Source organism: Podarcis filfolensis (assembly GCF_964270895.1).
Source record: "Podarcis filfolensis genome assembly, chromosome: 14".
NCBI classification, from domain to species: domain Eukaryota; kingdom Metazoa; phylum Chordata; class Lepidosauria; order Squamata; family Lacertidae; genus Podarcis; species Podarcis filfolensis.
In genome coordinates, this window is record NC_139616.1 from 11,982,606 (window position 1) to 12,000,250 (window position 17,645).

Below are 17,645 nucleotides of genomic sequence, written 5' to 3' on the forward strand. Positions count from 1 at the left end.
GCCCAACAGCACCTGATTCATAATCGCTTTACCGAACTAGCTGACACTGGTGTGGGAGATGGGATTAGTCCAAGGAGAGGTTGAGGTAGCGGCAATTAATGCAAGGAGTTTTATTGCCAGAGCTTTAGATTGCCTAATCAGTTTTCTAACAGATTTATCTAAGGACTTTGCATTTTGCAGTAAGCAGGGGGCAAGTATTCTGCATAACACAGTACAATGCAGTAAGAAATCCACATTTATACTGAATTTGTACCACTTTAACCATCATGTAGTTTGTTAACTGTCATAGGTTTTCCCCCAAAAGGGATCCTGGCAACTGTAGTTTCTTAACGCTGCTGGGAGACTCCCATCTAACTTCCATAATTGCAATTCCCAGAATTCCCTGGAAAGAGGAATTGAGGGTTAAACCAGTTTAAGTCTGTGGCATGGATGTGCCCAAATTCTCAATATAGCATTCTGCACATTGCTATGGTTTTCTGGATGATCATTTCTTTGTTAGACCCAGACCCAGACCCAGACCCAGACCCAGACCCAGACCCAGACCCAGACCCAGACCCAGACCCAGACCCAGACCCAGACCCAGACCCATATATTGTGCTGCTTGAGGAACAAGACAAGATGGCCTCCCCACTCATCCCATGTAAACATGGACCAGCAGCTCGGTTTGACAGGCAAAGGGATAATGTCTTCCATCGCAACTGTTGGCCGCAGGGTAGCTTCAGCAGGGCGTGTTTTAGGGAGAGGTAGGGGAGAAATTTTATTCAATTTGCATTTAAAGGCGAACCTACCTAATTTGCACGTTCCAAAACAATACATGAACCAAAGCACAGCCTTCCTTCAAAAACAGCACTCCTCCAAATTTTTCATTGCAATTCTCCAGTCAAGTAATGTGTGCAAAAATGCCTATTCTGGGGTAAGGTATGCACAAAACTTTAGTGAAAGTAGCAACAGCAACACATTAATTACATTTCTCTGCATTATATTTGCAAAAAACGTGTTATATTTCTTTGCAAAACTGTGTACATTAGGCAAAATGGCATACTTTTTTCATGTTTCCTGTCTTAAATTCCGTTCTTCACATTTCCATATTAGTTTCTGGTTTAATTTGATTTTTTAAAAGAAAGTCCTCAGCAAAATTCATGCACGTTTTAGTGTCGATTGCTCCTAATATACCATTTCCCCCATGCAATTTTGCCTAATATACACAGTTTCACAAAGCAATTTCCCCTAATATAATGTGTTTTCACTAATATAGGCATACTTTAGTATATGCATTCTTGTAAACATGATTTGGCTGCAAAATTCGGGGAAGTGAGTGCAAATTCTGAAAGATGTCTGCATTCGGTTTTCACGTTGCTTCAGAAAGTACAGGATCGGAAACCTAACCTTTCAATATGAACCAAATCAAATTTCTCCCCAGTCTCTACTCCCTAGCAATTGGCACTGAAAGGCAAACTGGCTTTGAAACTTGGCGGAAGCAGATTACCATTAAGGCTTGATCATTAATATCTCTACAGCAGACTCTATGCATGACACTTTCCATGTACAAACCATACATATTAAGCAGACAGGATAAAGTCTGTGGGCTTTTATTAATATTTAAAAATGGGGTTGTCATCTGACTTTTTAAAAAAAAGTTCAGTTGCTTATCTACCCTTTCATGATTGATTAAATGTAAATAAATTTGCATATTTTGTAGCCTCAGTTCAGGGCCCTTTTGAAATATTGAAGGCAGCCTAAGATAACTTACAATTTAATAAACAAAAGCCACTATACCGAAGACAGGTCATCTTTAATATTTTCTTTCTCATTCCGCAATACAGGAATGAAATCAACACCACCAAGAAAAAGAAACGAGTGTGCTCTTAATTCTCCGCTCCACCTATTATTTGGCGAGGGCCAGATTCAGGCAACAACCCCCTCTCCTTCAATTACTTTCCAATTAACCAGCTAAACATTTGCAGCCCCATAAAATAAAGCAGAGGTGGAAAATGCATTTGCTTTCAAATATCACTCTCATTTACAGAGTAATCCAATATGTCTACATAAAAGCAATTCTGAGTTCGGTGAGGCTATGTCCCAGGTAAGTGTGGATAGGATTGCAGCTTTATTCTCTAGCTGCATACTCAGAACTAAGCCCTACTGAGTGCAATGGGACTTGATCCCAGGTAAATGTACAGTGGTACCTCGGGTTACATACGCCTCAGGTTACAGACGCTTCAGGTTACAGACTCTGCTGACCCAGAAATAGTACCTCGGGTTAAGAACTTTACTTCAGGATGAGAACAGAAATCGTGCTCCGGCAGCGCAGCAGCAGCAGGAGGCCCCATTAGCTAAAGTGGTGCTTCAGGTTAAGAACAGTTTCAGGTTAAGAACAGACCTCCGGAATGAATTAAGTACTTAACCCGAGGTACCACTGTATACATTTGGAATGTGCTCGCTCCCTAACTTTATGGATGATGCCCATTAGACAACTTTTGTGGGGCAGGGTGACCAAGCTTTGAAAATGATCAAATGTTGTAAGCCAAAAACTTAAATTGTGGACAATATTCACCCTCTATATTAGACACTTACAATTTGAAAGGATGTTTAAAAGCGTCATATATATATTTGGAATATATATATTCCAAAATTCTTACTCTCCCCCCCCCCCCCACGGAATTTGATTTTCTATTTAAAAATGAAATCATGTATGTAAATTATATGGGGGCGCTTGCCTATTTCTGATAGTTTAACACCCACACCCCAGACTGAGCTGGGCAGACATTGTTCAATCTAATCTCTCTCAGATTTCTTCCTGGTCTTTTGATTTGTCCCCCCCCCCCCCCCGCCACTGGTGCTATAGTTCTAGAAAAATAAGTGCCGGAACTCACCATGAACACTATCTTGACCCTCCTCCACGAAAATAGCAGTTTGCTTGGCCATTTCCCTATGTTGTGAAGGCTGAAATCTCAATTCATTAGATCAGGGTCAAAATACAGGGGTACCTCAGGTTACATACGCTTCAGGTTACATACGCTTCAGGTTACAGACTCCACTAACCTAGAAATATTACCTCGGGTTAAGAACTTTGCTTCAGGATGAGAACAGAAATCGTGCTCCGGCGGCACGGGAGCAGCAGGAGGCCCCATTAGCTAAAGTGGTTCTTCAGGTTAAGAACAGTTTCAGGTTAAGTACGGACCTCTGGAACGAATTAAGTACTTAACCTGAGGTACCACTGTATTAACTGATATGCATGAAATTTCAGATAAAGCTATATAATCCCTAGTGTAGCAAGATTAGACCTTTGGAGCAGGCATTTTAAAAAAAAAAAGATTTTTTTATGAACCACCTTAATGAACACCTCCCTTGTCATCTCACAATGGCAATGGCAATGGCGCCCACCTGAGAGGAGCCAGAACTGAGTTCCAGTTAGTTCCAGCTGAAAAAAAGCCCTGTCCCGACTGTTTCAAGACAGTTGGGGGGTTGGACTTTTTCTGAATGTCACATTCAAATCCGGTCAACCTTCCAGGGGTCACATGACAATGGTGGGCAGGGTCAAAGGCAAAAGTCAGCAGAGCAATAAATGTAAACTTTACCTCTCTTCAACAAACTAGTTTCTACGCATGCTCTCAAACAACTTTTCCTATCCCCTTCCAGGCAAGCCAGTGGCACTGCTGGGGTCAGGTCAGGCAAAATCATGTAAGGTGGGTGCAGTGCAGGCCCAGTGAGCAACATGGCCCGGGGAGAGTGCCAATGGCTAGACAGAGAGGGCCAGATGGCCACAACTTGCCCCCAGAGCAGAAGCTCCCCACTCCTGTTTTAAGATATTCGTGTGAGCAGGGCTGGCCCAGGACATTTTGCCACCCGAGGCAAGACAGAAAATGGCACACACACCTGCCACCTCCATTGCCTAACATTTAATTCTGCTTTTTTCTGTGTGTGTGTTTTGTGTTTGTTATTGGTATTAGTATTTTGTACCTTTGTTGTTAGACATTATGAAGAATTTTATTGTAGTATAATAATAATAATAATAATAATAATAATAATAATAATAATAATTATTATTATTATTATTATTATTATTATTATTATTTATTTGTACCCTGCCCATCTGGCTGGGTTTCCCCAGCCACTCTGGGCGGCTTCCACAAAGACCAGAAATACACTAAGATGCCACACATTTAAAACTTCCCTGAACTTAAGATGTCTTCTGAATGTCAGGTAGTTGTTTATCTCTTTGACATCTGATGGGAGGGCATTCCACAGGGCGGGCGACACTACCAAGAAGGCCCTCTGCCTGGTTCCCTGTAGCTTTGCTTCTCGCAATGAGGGAACCACCAGAAGGCCCTCGGCGCTGGACCTCAGTGTCCAGGCAGAACGATGGGGGTGGAGACGCTCCTTCAGGTATACTGGGCCGAGGCTGTTTAGGGCTTTAAAGGTCAACTCCAACACTTTGAATTGTGTTCGGAAACGTACTGGGAGCCGATGTAGGTCTTTCAAGACCGGTGTTATGTGGTCTCGGCGGCAGCCGCCAGTCACCAGTCTAGCTGCTGCATTCTGGATTAGTTGTAGTTTCCGGGTCACCTTCAAAGGTAGCCCCACGTAGAGCGCATTGCAGTAGTCCAAGTGGGAGATAACTAGAGCATGCACCACTCTGGAGAGACAGTCTGTGGGCAGGTAGCGTCTCAGCCTGCGTACCAGGTGGAGCTGGTAGACAGCTGCCCTGTATACTAATTGATATGCTTTCTTTTCTTCCTTATGACTACAGTGGACCCTCTGGATACAAATTTCATTAGTTCCGGGGGTCCGTGCACACTCCGAAAAATCTGTATCCAGAGGCGCCACTTCTGCGCATGTGTGCGGTGTGATAGAGCGCTTCTGCGTATGCGCGAGCAGTGAAACACGGAAAAATACTTTCGGGTTTGTCACTTTCGCAACCCGAAGTTTATGCTACTCGAGAGTAACATAGCCCGAGGGTCTACTGTACTTAACTTTTGGTATATATTTTTGTAATTCTGTTGTAAGCTGCTTTGAGCTTGGTTGAACTATGAAAAGCTTATCAGTGTATCTGAAGAAGTGTGCATGCACACGAAAGCTCATACCAAGAACTAACTTAGTTGGTCTTTAAGGTGCTACTGGAAGGAAAAAATTTTTTTTGTTTTGACTATGAAAAGCTTAGCATGCAAGTGGATGGATGATGGTGATTGACAACTCCAAGGCCCCTCCTGCTCTCCATTCTTACGTTTTCTTTATCTTTAAATCAGACCTGGGCCAGGCAACCCTACAAACGGAGGACTATCCTCTGTGAATTAGGATGTACGTCCATCTTAACTGATGAGTTGACTCAGAACAGATCAGCTTCGTAATTTCAACTACTCCGATGTCTCTCTCGGCTCTGAACGTCTAGTGTAGCATTTTCTTCTGCTCAAAAGAAGAAAGGATGCAGCATGGAGGAGAAGCAGAAGCTGCTTCTCAGCCTTATTTAATCTCACTTGTTCCACAAATGTTTGAGCATTTGTAATATTGTTCAATCCCAAGGTGCGGAACGTGAACTCCTGAGGTTGAGCAGAAACAGGCACTTGTCTCGGCACGAATTCGAAGCGGCGATGAAGCATAAATCCATCCCTCCCTTTCCCTCTGCAATATAGTAGCCATGAATCACAATGTCACGCTGAGTCGATCATAATCTAACACTTCATGCCTCAACCAACAACTTGATTTGTCAAGAGAACGGGTCTGTGAACCGCCAATAGCGTTGATTCCCATCAGGGAAGAAAAGGATAATTAAGCCCTCAGTGAGCTAATTTCATATATCTTTTAAAAAAAAGAAAAAGAAAGAAACAACTTTTTGAATAACATTTGCTTTCATCTTCCAAGTAAACACAAATGAAGAAATATTGCATATGCATAAGATCATGAAAGGACCTGCTTTCCATAATACATAAGATTTTTCATCGCGACACCACCTGACGCCAACGTAAACCAGGAACATTCTGATCTTTTTGCTGCAAAGTCTTCTGCAGTATTACATCTCAATTAGGCACACGGGAGCTGAAGATGTGCTGCAGTCCATGTGTTATTAAACTAGAGAAGAGAAACTTTCCTTTCAGTGGTAGAGTGCGTGCTTTGCATTGAAAGGGTCTCCCATCCAATCCTCAGCAGGTAGGACTGGAAAAAGACCCCTGCCTGAAACTCTGGACAGCCGCTGCCAATCAGGGTGGACAATACTGAGCATGGTGGACCAATGGACTTACCCCATTTAAGGCAGCTTCCTATACTGCTGCTTCTTCTTCTTTTTATAATAATTTTTATTGGGATTTTTTTCAAATATTTTCAATTGTAATATCCATTTTGTATACAGTGGTACCTCAGGTTAAGAACTTAATTCGTTCTGGAGGTCTGTTCTTAACCTGAAACTGTTCTTAACCTGAGGTACCACTTTTGCTAATGGGGCCTCCTGCTGCTGCCGCGCCACCGCCGCACAATTTCTTTTCTCATCCTGAAGCAAAGTTCTTAACCCGAGGTACTATTTCTGGGTTAGCGGAGTCTGTAACCTGAAGCGTCTGTAACCCAAGGTACCACTGTACAATAATTCACCGTGCTAGAGAAGAAACTAAAAAATTTAAATTCTTAGTTTCTTCTCCCATTAGATTCGCAAAATGTTTAGGGGTATGCATACCACTGTGTCCTCCCAGAAAAAAGCAATGGCTTTAAGAGACGATTAGACAAATTCATAGAGGAGAAGGCTATCAATTGCTCCTAGTCACGATCTTATGCTCTGCCTCCACTGTCAGACACAGTATGCCTCTGAATTCTGGTACATTAGTTGTGAATCACAACTGGAGAGTGTGCTATTGCACTCAGATCCTGCTTATAGGCTTCCCATGGTCATCTGCTTGGCTACTTTGGGAACAGGTCACTGGAAGAGATGGGACTTTGGCCTGACCCATCTTCCTATTTTCCAAAATGTATTTGCTTAGCTCCTGGTGGCTTCCAATGCATCCTTCCAAGGAGGGGCTGGGCACTGAGGTAGGAGAAGGCCCACAATTGACAGGTTCACTTAGCAGCAGACGATGGCAGACACATGAGATGACTGGGACAGGAAGACTCATTCCAGATCACCACCATGTGCTATACTGATTTCAGCTGCTCTCTTCGTAAACTTAGCCAGTAAACAACTCTAGCATATCTCTTACGGGCATTCCCCATACAAATAAATGTCATGCTGTTCTAATAAATGCCAAACTATTGACATCCCAAATGGAAGATGATAGAGAGTGAGTGGCCTAATTTTCTATACAAACCTTCCCACCTCTAAATCTCTGTCATTCCTGGAGATGCTGGTATTTCCCTTTGTCTTCTAAATACTCCATCTTTTCTTACCTTCTTGACAAGTCCCCATACATCTGCCTTTTCAACACTTCCCTCTTTATCCACAGCATCCAATATCCACTGCTTTCTTTCATATATATGTATATAGTTTTGCTGTCACTCAACACAGCTGGGGACTCGCAATGAGCATCCCGGCAGCATACAGGAAGGGTCATAGCTCAGTGGTAGAACATCTGCTTTGCATGCAGAAGGTCTCAGGTTCAATGGCCAGAATCTTTAAGTAAGGCTGAGAATGCCCCCTGTCTGAAATTCTGGCAAGCCGCTGCCCGTCAACATAGACAATACAGAACTAAATGGATCAGTGGTCTGACTCAGTAGAAAATCTTCCTATATTTCCCATCGCCATGTGGCATCACTCCCATTGGGACATTGTAGTTAAGGGAAGGAACAGCGGTGGCTGGTGGACCCTGGGCTTGGCGGGGCTACTTGGCAGCCAACAAGATTGTGTGGGCAGGGCAAGTTGCTCTTGTTTTCTCCCCTTCTTCTCTCTGGAAGAGAAACAGGGGACACGTAATGTCAGGCTTCGGCGAATCGGCTTCCTCCCCTCGTGGCAATAGATAAGAAGATCAAATGAAAGGAACCCCTTACCAGTTAGAATCTTTAATAACCACAGTGAGAGAACAAAGCACACGTGTCCTAGAAATGGTGGTGCTCTAGACACAGAAGGACCACAGATTCTTTTGGGAATCTCAGGTGAGATACCCATGCATTGGAAGTTGCTCCCAGTACCAGTCACCACATGGAAGGAGAGAAAGGTTCAGATAGTTTACTATTGCAGAAGATAAGGCTCTGTAAAACAGTTCTGGATGTAGATACATATAGCTTGTAGGCTTTTGCAGATACAGATATATACAGATACATACAAGTACAAAGTATCTCAATACAAGATGTAACATTGGATAGGTAAAAGGTAAAGGTACCCCTGCCCGTACGGGCCAGTCGTGTCCGACTCTAGGGTTGTGCGCCCATCTCACTTAAGAGGCCGGGGGCCAGCGCTGTCCGAAGACACTTCCAGGTCATGTGGCCAGCGTGACAAAGCTGCTCTGGCGAGCCAGCACCAGTGCAGCACACGGAAACGCCGTTTACCTTCCCGCTATAAAGCGGTACCTATTTATCTACTTGCACTTAGGGGTGCTTTCAAACTGCTAGGTGGGCAGGAGCTGGGACCGAAAGACGGGAGCTCACCCCGCCACGGGGATTCGAACCGCCGACCATGCGATCGGCAAGCCCTAGGCGCTGAGGTTTTACCCACAGCGCCACCCGCGTCCCGTAACATTGGATAGGTAGCACCAAATGGCTAACTGACTAATAGATTGATAGACTAACTGCAGACCCACAGACACTACTGTGCTGACATGCATTAATCACTAAAATAGGCAGGGCCATGGGCATACCCAGGATTTTTGTTAGGGGGGCAGAACCTAAGATTTGTATTGATTCGTACTGATTTAGGTGGGGCAACTGCCCCCCTGCCCACCCTGGCTATGCCAAGGGGTGGGGCACTGGGCCATTACCATATCAAGTGTCTTGGCTGACCTTGCACTCACAATTATCTCATCCATGGGGTAAATTATGCTCATGAAGGAAATTAACCCCTTCTTAAGTCCAGTTACTCCAACACATTCCCCATCTCTAATATTTATTTTGTGATTGTTGAGATGCTATCTAATGCAGCCCTATGGAAAGCAGTTTGAAGTGTTATGTCAACTTACTTCAACTTCTATTTAATTCCAAGCATTTGCATGCAGCATGTTTTCAAAATATTTTGAATCTTCACCAATGTCCACTTCCCACTGTACACTCCAAAGTGGCTTTTAATAGAAATGTATATCTGTATGTCTATTAGCATTCAGAAACTTTCAACTTGTAGGCTAATGCTGTTCAAAATTGCACTGCACTCCAGTCCTGCTTATCAAGGAAAATGTCTTTTGGTGGAAATTTATTTTGACATCTGTTTAAATTTTCTCCTATTTTGCCTGCAGTTAGATGTGTTTTAAAATTCCACCTGTCAAAGAAATGTTTCAGTATTTAAACTGCCAATAAGAAAAATGCAAGAATTCTAATATGACTGGAGAACTATTACCAAAGTGTGTCGATTATGGTTTTGCAGGCTAGGAGGGGGAAAAAACTGTGTCAAATCCACCTGAAATGTCACCTGTGTAAAGGTATTCTTACACAAAAAAAATCATTCAAGTACGTGGGGTTGTTTGTTGCAAAGTTTCAGAGGGACTGCAGTTTGCATATCAGGGATGCGGTGCACATTTTTATTTTTATTCTTATTTATTTATTCCTATTATTATTACTTTGTAAAAAAACAACAACCCAGCAGTAAATTGGATTATACCTACTAGCAGTAAATGGCTACAATTTTAACATCTGCAAAGATCTGCATGGGAGGCATTGCTTGCGTTTTTATGTGTGCGTTATCACCAGAAGCGAGACAAAATTACTCACCTTTCCAGCAATGCCACTTCCCTAACTTTGTGCTTGCTGTTTCTTCAGCACTTCTAGCAAAAAAAAGTTTGCAGATTCATTGATGTTACTATCAGTTACCCTCGTTTGCCAATGCCCTCACTTGCTTTCAGTGGCCGATGTGCATAATCAAATCTGGTTGCTTTCACAGCATTGTAGCAAAACCCCATTCAGTGTTTTATTCTTGACGGAGTGGAGTTGCCCGTGAATAAGAAAGCAGGAGTAGCTAGAGGGGAAACACAGCACCAAGGAAACTGAGCAAGATTAGAATATTCATCTAATCTAAGTGTTTTTGGGGGGAGTGGTGAGTTTCTATTTGTCCCAGCAAAATTACTAACAACAACAACAAAAATCAAAGCTAGGGGTTATCTGGTGCTGCTCTAGTTATCACTGGGAGACCACACTTATGCATTTCATCACAAAAAAAGTTTCTCTTCTGGGTTACACACAAAATTCTATTTCTTGGTTTTTCATCTTCAATCAAAATCTTCCATGGCACACTCATCATGTCAATAAACCAATTGCTCATAAAGGAACACACCTAATTCCTCCTCCCCGCCTTATATTTTCAGTATTAATCTTTTCTGTGCAAACAAAGGAAATAGAAATCCAATTTTGTTAATGTCTTGGCAGATCTGGATATTGACATAAAATCCTGGAGCAAACATCATTTTGACTCAGGTGATGATTTATTATTGCATGCTATTTTTACAACAATCATTTACAAATGATAGGCTAAACAATTGTATTCTCAACGCACTGTCAGTTGGAATAAATTCCCAACTGAAAAACAATAGCGGCTGCCTTTCTTTTATGCACCAAAAATCAAGAAACGTGTGACAGTACACATTCTAGTGAAGCTACGGAACATTTCTGAAAGATGTCATATTTGTGAAAGGAATTTCTTCAGAGGGAGGTTAATCAATAGCTTTCCCTATCTATACAGTAACTGGGTAAACAAGGCATTCCTCACCCAGAGAGTTTTGCATCACTCTGATTTAGTTTTGGAGAGAGTCAGATGCTTCCAAGAGACTAACCCAAATATTTTTCTTCTAGGACATGCTGCTAGTATGTCAAGCTATGGAAGAGGGCTCCTTCCTTCCCTTTCCCTAAGGCTGTAGCAAGATCCCTTCCTTGCCTCCACCACATCCCATGTCCTCCAACACATGTTTGTGGTTCTGTTTTGAGGGCTAGTCAGAGCCCTCTGCAGATTGCCCCTCTCTCTCTCTCTCTCTCTCTCTCTCTCTCTCTCTCTCTCTCTCTCTCTCTCTCTCCCTCTCTCTCCCTCTCTCTCTCCTTTTTTCAATCTAGGGTCCCCAGAAGTAGTAGGACTAAAAGGGAAAGGTAAAGGGACCCCTGACCATTAGGTGCAGTCGTGGCCGACTCTGGGGTTGCGTAGCTCATTTTGCTTTATTGGCCGAGGGAGCCGGCGTACAGCTTCCAGGTCATGTGGCCAGCATGACAAAGCCACTTCTGGCGAACCAGAGCAGTGCATGGAAACGCCATTTACCTTCCCACTGGAGCGGTACCTATTTATCTACTTGCACTTTGACGTGATTTCAAACTGCTAGGTTGGCAGGAGCAGGGACCGAGCAACGGGAGCTCACCCTGTCGCGGGGATTCCAACTACTGACCTTCTGATCGGCAAGTCCTAGGCTCTGTGGTTTAACACACAGTGCTACCCACATGACACGCCTATTTCCATCAGAGAAATGTTGGAAGTTACCCAAAGTGGCTGGGGCAAGCCACTCAGATGGGTGGGGTGTGAATAATAAAATTATTATTATTATTATTATTATTATTATTATTATTATTATTATTATTGATGCTCCTATTTTCATCGGAGAAATGTGAGTGGGTATGTAACTTACCTCACAGGGTTATTATGAAGGTAAGATGGAGGGGGGTGGGAAAGAAAGTGATATATGCCACCCTGAAGCTACTTGGAAGAAAAGTAGGATAGACATGTAATAAAGAAATACATTGCTGTATTGTTTCAAAATCTGTACCATCTGCATGCATCCTGGCCTAGGGCAGGGCCTGATGGGCTCTATAAAGGACTGCTGCCTCTGCTGTTGCTGGGCAGAGAGGGCTCCATTTTGTTTTGTTTTTATTTAAATTGCTGGGGTTTTTTTACCTATGTCATTTTAGACTGTGATATTAATGCTGTATTCTTAGTTTTAGATTTTGATTTACGTGGAAATGGTTTCCCATTTGGTTGTGTGTGTTTTTTGATGTGGTTTATTTATTGTTTATGAGTTTTGTAATTATGTAAACCTTGTTATGCTGTAAGCCGCTTTGAGCATGGTTTTTTTAACTGTGGAAAGGCGGCATACAAATAAAAAATGATGGTGAAGATGATACTGGCAGTTTTTCCTTTTCTGAGAAAAATTGTCCACATTTTAACACAAAAACCTATCAGCAATTAACGTGTGAAGAAATGCTTATAGGACAAAGAGAAGTGCATCCCATCCATATAATTCCTAGCTCACTGCCCTTTAATCAACCCTGGAGTTTAGCTGGAGGAAGCTTTCTCAGCAGAAAACAGGCATATGATATCCCACACCTCCAAGAAGTTAGTCAGCATTTTGTCACTTAGACCTAGAACATCATGGGCTTCTGTAAGACAAAGAAGTAACACATAACACCCAAAATGGCACACAATATCAACTCCCTTGATGTATATTTGTGGTATTACACATTTCTACCCATATCTCCAAACAACTCCCATTTTTAGCTCATGTAAAACCCTCAATTGAAATTGAAATACTTTTTTGTCACTTGTACAACTTGTATACAGTGAGATAACACGAGCACCCCCCATTCAGCTCTCTTAGTCTTAATTCCCCTCGTTTACTGACGCACACCCACCAAACCCGAAAGTCTGTTGCCCTGTTATTATCTTTTCATTCAGCAGCCTAACAGCCCACGGATAGAAGCTGTTCTTTACCCTGTTGGTGCGACTAATCATGCTTCTATATCTTCTGCCCAAGGGCAGGAGATCAAGAAAGTGCCAACCTGGGTGTGAATCATCCCTGAGAATTTTCCTCACTCTCCTGAGGCAACGTTCTTCCGCGATGTCATCCAGTGGATTCATGGGGCAGCCCATAATATCTTGTGCTGTATTCACCACCCTCTGTAGGCACTTCCTGTCAGTTGATGTCAAACCAGCATACTACACCGTGATGCAGTATGAAAGGACACTTTCTATTGTGTACCGGTAGAAGGAGATCATCAAATGTTGATTGACATCGTTCTTCCGCAATACTCTGAGGAGATTGAGTCTCTGTTGGGCTTTCTTAACCACCTGGGTTGTATTCATTTTTCAAGTAAGGTCTTCACTGAGATAAACTCCTAGGAATTTAAAGGAAGAGACTCTCTCCACACAGCCCTCTCTGATGTACAGAAGGCTAGTTCTTCTCTCTTCCTCTGAAAGTCCAACACCATCTCCTTTGTCTTGCTGATATTAAGGTGCAAGTTGTTCCCTAGGCATCATGTAGATATTTTTTGGACCTCCCCTCTATACGCTGATTAGTATGCAGCAATAATGGCAACAAAGCTGAAGAAACTAAATCTGACCATCAACCGCCCTCCAGTCTGTAGTATCCTGAGCTAATTCATATCTGGAAAGCGTTGTCCTGGGTTCCCCAATCATTCTCAGGATTTGCTCAAGATTCTTACAGAGCAGGCGAAGAAATTCAAACAGTTCTGATGTAGTGGGTGGAGGGTTGCCATCCATTGAGTGGCTTCCCCACAGCTGAGAATCTCAGATCAGCCACAGATAGATGGGGCAGAAGCCTAGAGCTGCCAGTCAGAATCAAGGGGAAAGGTCCCAGCCCACTTAACGTGGGGGGGGGCACTAGTCTTGTATCTGAAGAAAGCAGACCCTCCAAGTGTCCCTTTTTCCAGGGATAGTCCCGGATTTACAGAAGCTGTCCTGGTTTCTGGTTTGATCCCGAAATGTCTGCTTTCCCTTAGGACGTCCCTATTCTCATCGGAGAAATGTTGGAGGGTATGGAGTTATGTTGGAAGCTGCCCAGAGTGCCTGGGGCAACCCAGTCAGATGGGTGGGGAGGAAAGGAAAGGAAAGGGACATCCCTATTGTCATTGGAGAAATGTTGGAGGATATGAGAAAGATGCCACTGTTCATTTGGATGATAATTTCACTAAGCATTTTTAAATACCATTCTAGGAGGATAGGTGGTTGTGTTTTGTAAGAATCTGAAGTTACTAGTGAGGCTAGATGAATTAGCTAGGGATAAAACTGATAAGGAAGGAAAGATGGAGTCACCAGACCTTTTCAAAGTTTCCTGATGCCAATCTTACAAGTTTCCCCATTATTTAGAGTGCCTAAAAAAAGGCTCCTGTGGAGTTTAGATTAGTTCATCATTTGTCATAGCCTATGCGGGATTCAGTTAATGATGCTATTCCTGATCATCTCTCTACATTTCACTATGCTTCCTTCAACAGTGCCGCTTGTATAGCACTGTGCTAAGGGGGCTTTGATGGGTGAGGATGACACCAAACCAGCTTCGTGCCTCCTTCCAGTTCATCCAGATTATTTCGACTTATTGGGTTGTTTCTTTCAAGGGAATTACTGTGTGGAAATCACTTCACCCATGGAATGCTCTGCATCGTGTATGGCTTCTGTTCTTTTCTGCAGTGGGCTCCGAGGAAGCAGATGGATTGGGTGTACTCAGTTCATTATTTACATGATTTTGTTTGTTTGTAAAGAGAATGTACTACAGGCCAGTGCATGTGAGAGACTAATGAACAAATTCATTAGGAGGCCGCTATTTCCCTCACAGAGCTACAATTCTCAGAGTGGCTTAACAATCAATCCCTCTACACAGGGAACCTTCAGTCCTTGCAGCTGCCTCATTGGGGCAAGACCTACTGGGAACAGTTACTGAGATCACTAGACCTGTGCCGTTTTGGTTTCTTTGAATAAAGAGTTAACTTCACTGACGCAATGTTTTTTTTTATCGCTGACCTACACCTGCCTGCAGCTCCTGATAGGGATGATCTGTGGGCATGTGGCGAAGCAATCAGCTGACTGCTCTGCCATCTTGATGCGATGATTCACTGCTCACCATGAGCCCAGTAACCCACGTGGAAATTCTCTCTTAAAAGGGGGGGGGGGAGAGAAAAGTGATGTAAAGTCAATCTTTGGTCTTGTTTATATTGAAAATAAATTCATCAGGGCTTCTCTGTTTACTCCAGATTCATTCTGCCTTCCCCTAACAAGATGAGCTCAGCATCTAGCTGAGCAAAACAAAAGATGCGCCATTGTCTGACTTGATTGCACTTCCTCCTGCTTTACCTGAAAGAGTTTTAATTGGGGAATATGACTTTAGAGGAATCCTTTAGTGAGCCGACAAGCTCCACCTGAGATAATTAATTAAAGTATTCTTCTGAAGAATCCAGCTCTGATTGCGCTGGATTGCTATATTTAAAACAGACACACAGCCCTGAAGACCAGCATTTCGGTTGTTACCAATTAGAGGGTTGACCTTGAAATGTTCCCTCGTACGAGGTACGCTCACGCGGTATTAGTTTAAATCAATGGAATTAGCTGTAAGGCAATTCTGTAATTCTCTCACTTTGCTGATGAAACCGTCCCAGGTGGATGGAAGAAATTTACATTCCCATTTCCACTGGTGTGCTGGTTCCTTTTTGACATCATTCACATCACGGGGCTGTAAATGAATCTCATATATCTTCTAGCAAGCCCAGCGACAGAGGTTTGCACCGTTGGGTAGAACTAGGTTTTTCCACGGGCCCATCGCTTCCCCATGAGGCTGGCAGGCACAGAAGCATAAGAATATGAGACAAGCCTGCTGGATCAAGATCAATGATCCATCTTTCTGTTCTCCCAGTGACCAACCAGATGTTTATAGGAAGCCACTGTAAGCAGAAAATAATAGGAAAAGAGACAGTCTCTCAGATATTGAGGATTTTTGGTAGGTTTGCAGAAAGGCTGTAAGAAGCACTGGCAGGGATAGTGGCATGCATGGGTGCCACACTGACAACTCCTGCTATATATCATTACTAAATGAGACTTTTTGCCAGTTTAGGCTGGCCGCTGGTTAAACTGAACATATTTTTTGTCCTGCAGACCTCTCTAGCATACAAAATGTGCTTGATCACTGCTCTTTGCCTTTTAACACCTCATGAGCAAATCCATTAAACGCTGGAGGTGGGGACAACTCTGCAGGGAGGTAGATGAGATGGCTTCCAAGGTCTCGGATTATTAGCTACGATCCTATGCGATGCTCCCTGTTACAGTGGGTTCTTCATACACACAAGAAAATGATCATTCCCTCTTTCAAAGAAAAAAAGCAAACCACCACCTTTGTGAGCATAGATAGCCCGCAGTATAGAAAACTTGAAGCAGTTATCGTTGACATAAATCTAGCATGGTGATTTAAAGGCCGAGTTCAAAATCTTCAAGTTCCTCTCTCCACTTTTCGATGGCACTGCCATCTATTAAAGTGAGGCAATATGATTTAAAGTTGATCCTGCCACATTAGCGATCCATCACCTGATTTAGAGCAGGTCCTTTGGGTTATAGTGCTGTTGATGTCGCACTTTAGTTTCTAATATTGTCTAATCCAATGGAAAGTATCCACCTACCCCTAATTTTTATGCGGGGGCTGCAACTCAGGTAGCCATCCAGTGTCTGATCCTTGCAAGAAATGCAGAGGCCTGCAGCAGTGTTTTAAATTGAACGCTTGCTCCCAGCTTGCAAGAAGAGAAATTACTGCAGAGGGCATGAGGAATTTGGAGAGTGCGTTACTCCAGTGCAAATCTAGACTAGCACTACTAAAATGAGTAGATTTATAAGAACGGAGGCCAGACTTTGTCCTAGGGCAAAGCACATTTAGTATTTCTGGTTGAATTATTCAAAAGTGAGTGCAGAAGAAGTCAGCTGTCCATATTGTACCTTTTCCAAAGGGTTATTGTGGGAACTATATGATAAGTATTTATGAAGGCTAGAAGGTTGAGAAACCTGAATAGTCTTGCTATTTAAGTAATAATAATTTCAGGGTTTTTTTGTGTTAATTTGTTATTACTCAACTGTCTTGTTAAGCAATTGCCATGAGTCAATACAAAGCCAGAAAATTTGAACTGTTGTATTACTCATCACTTTAGAATTTTTTCTGTGCCGTTTGCATAAGCAAGCAGTTAATCTGTTGTTTTCCACCATATTTTGTATAAGGATAATAAATATATATATTGTTTCAGGCTTGATTGTGCATATATGAAGATGAAGCAGGTGTCAAAACTAGACCACGCAAGGTAGCTTTACCTTTAATTTAATTTAATTTAATTAATCGAAAGCAGGGAACTTAGGCCCTTCAAATGTTGTTGAACTCCAGCCTACATGGCAAGTGGTCAAGGATTATGGGAGTTATTATCAAACATTATCTACAAGGCTGCATGTTCCCATTCCAGATATAATGTATTTATATACCACTTTTCCAGGCAGACTTCACAAAGCAGTTTGCATAAGATCTTGGGCTCCATGATCACTGCAGATGGTGACAGCAGCCACGAAATTGAAAGACGCCTGCTTCTTGGGAGAAAACCAATGACAAACCTAGACAGCATCTTAAAAAGCAGACATCACCTTGCCAACAAAGGTCCATATAGTAAAAGCTATGGTTTAACTATATCACCAGTAGTTATGTATGGAAGTGAGAGCTGGACCATAAAGAAGGCTGATCGCCGAAGAATTGATGCTTTTGAATTATGGTGCTGGAGGAGACTCTTGAGTCCCATGGACTGCAAGAAGA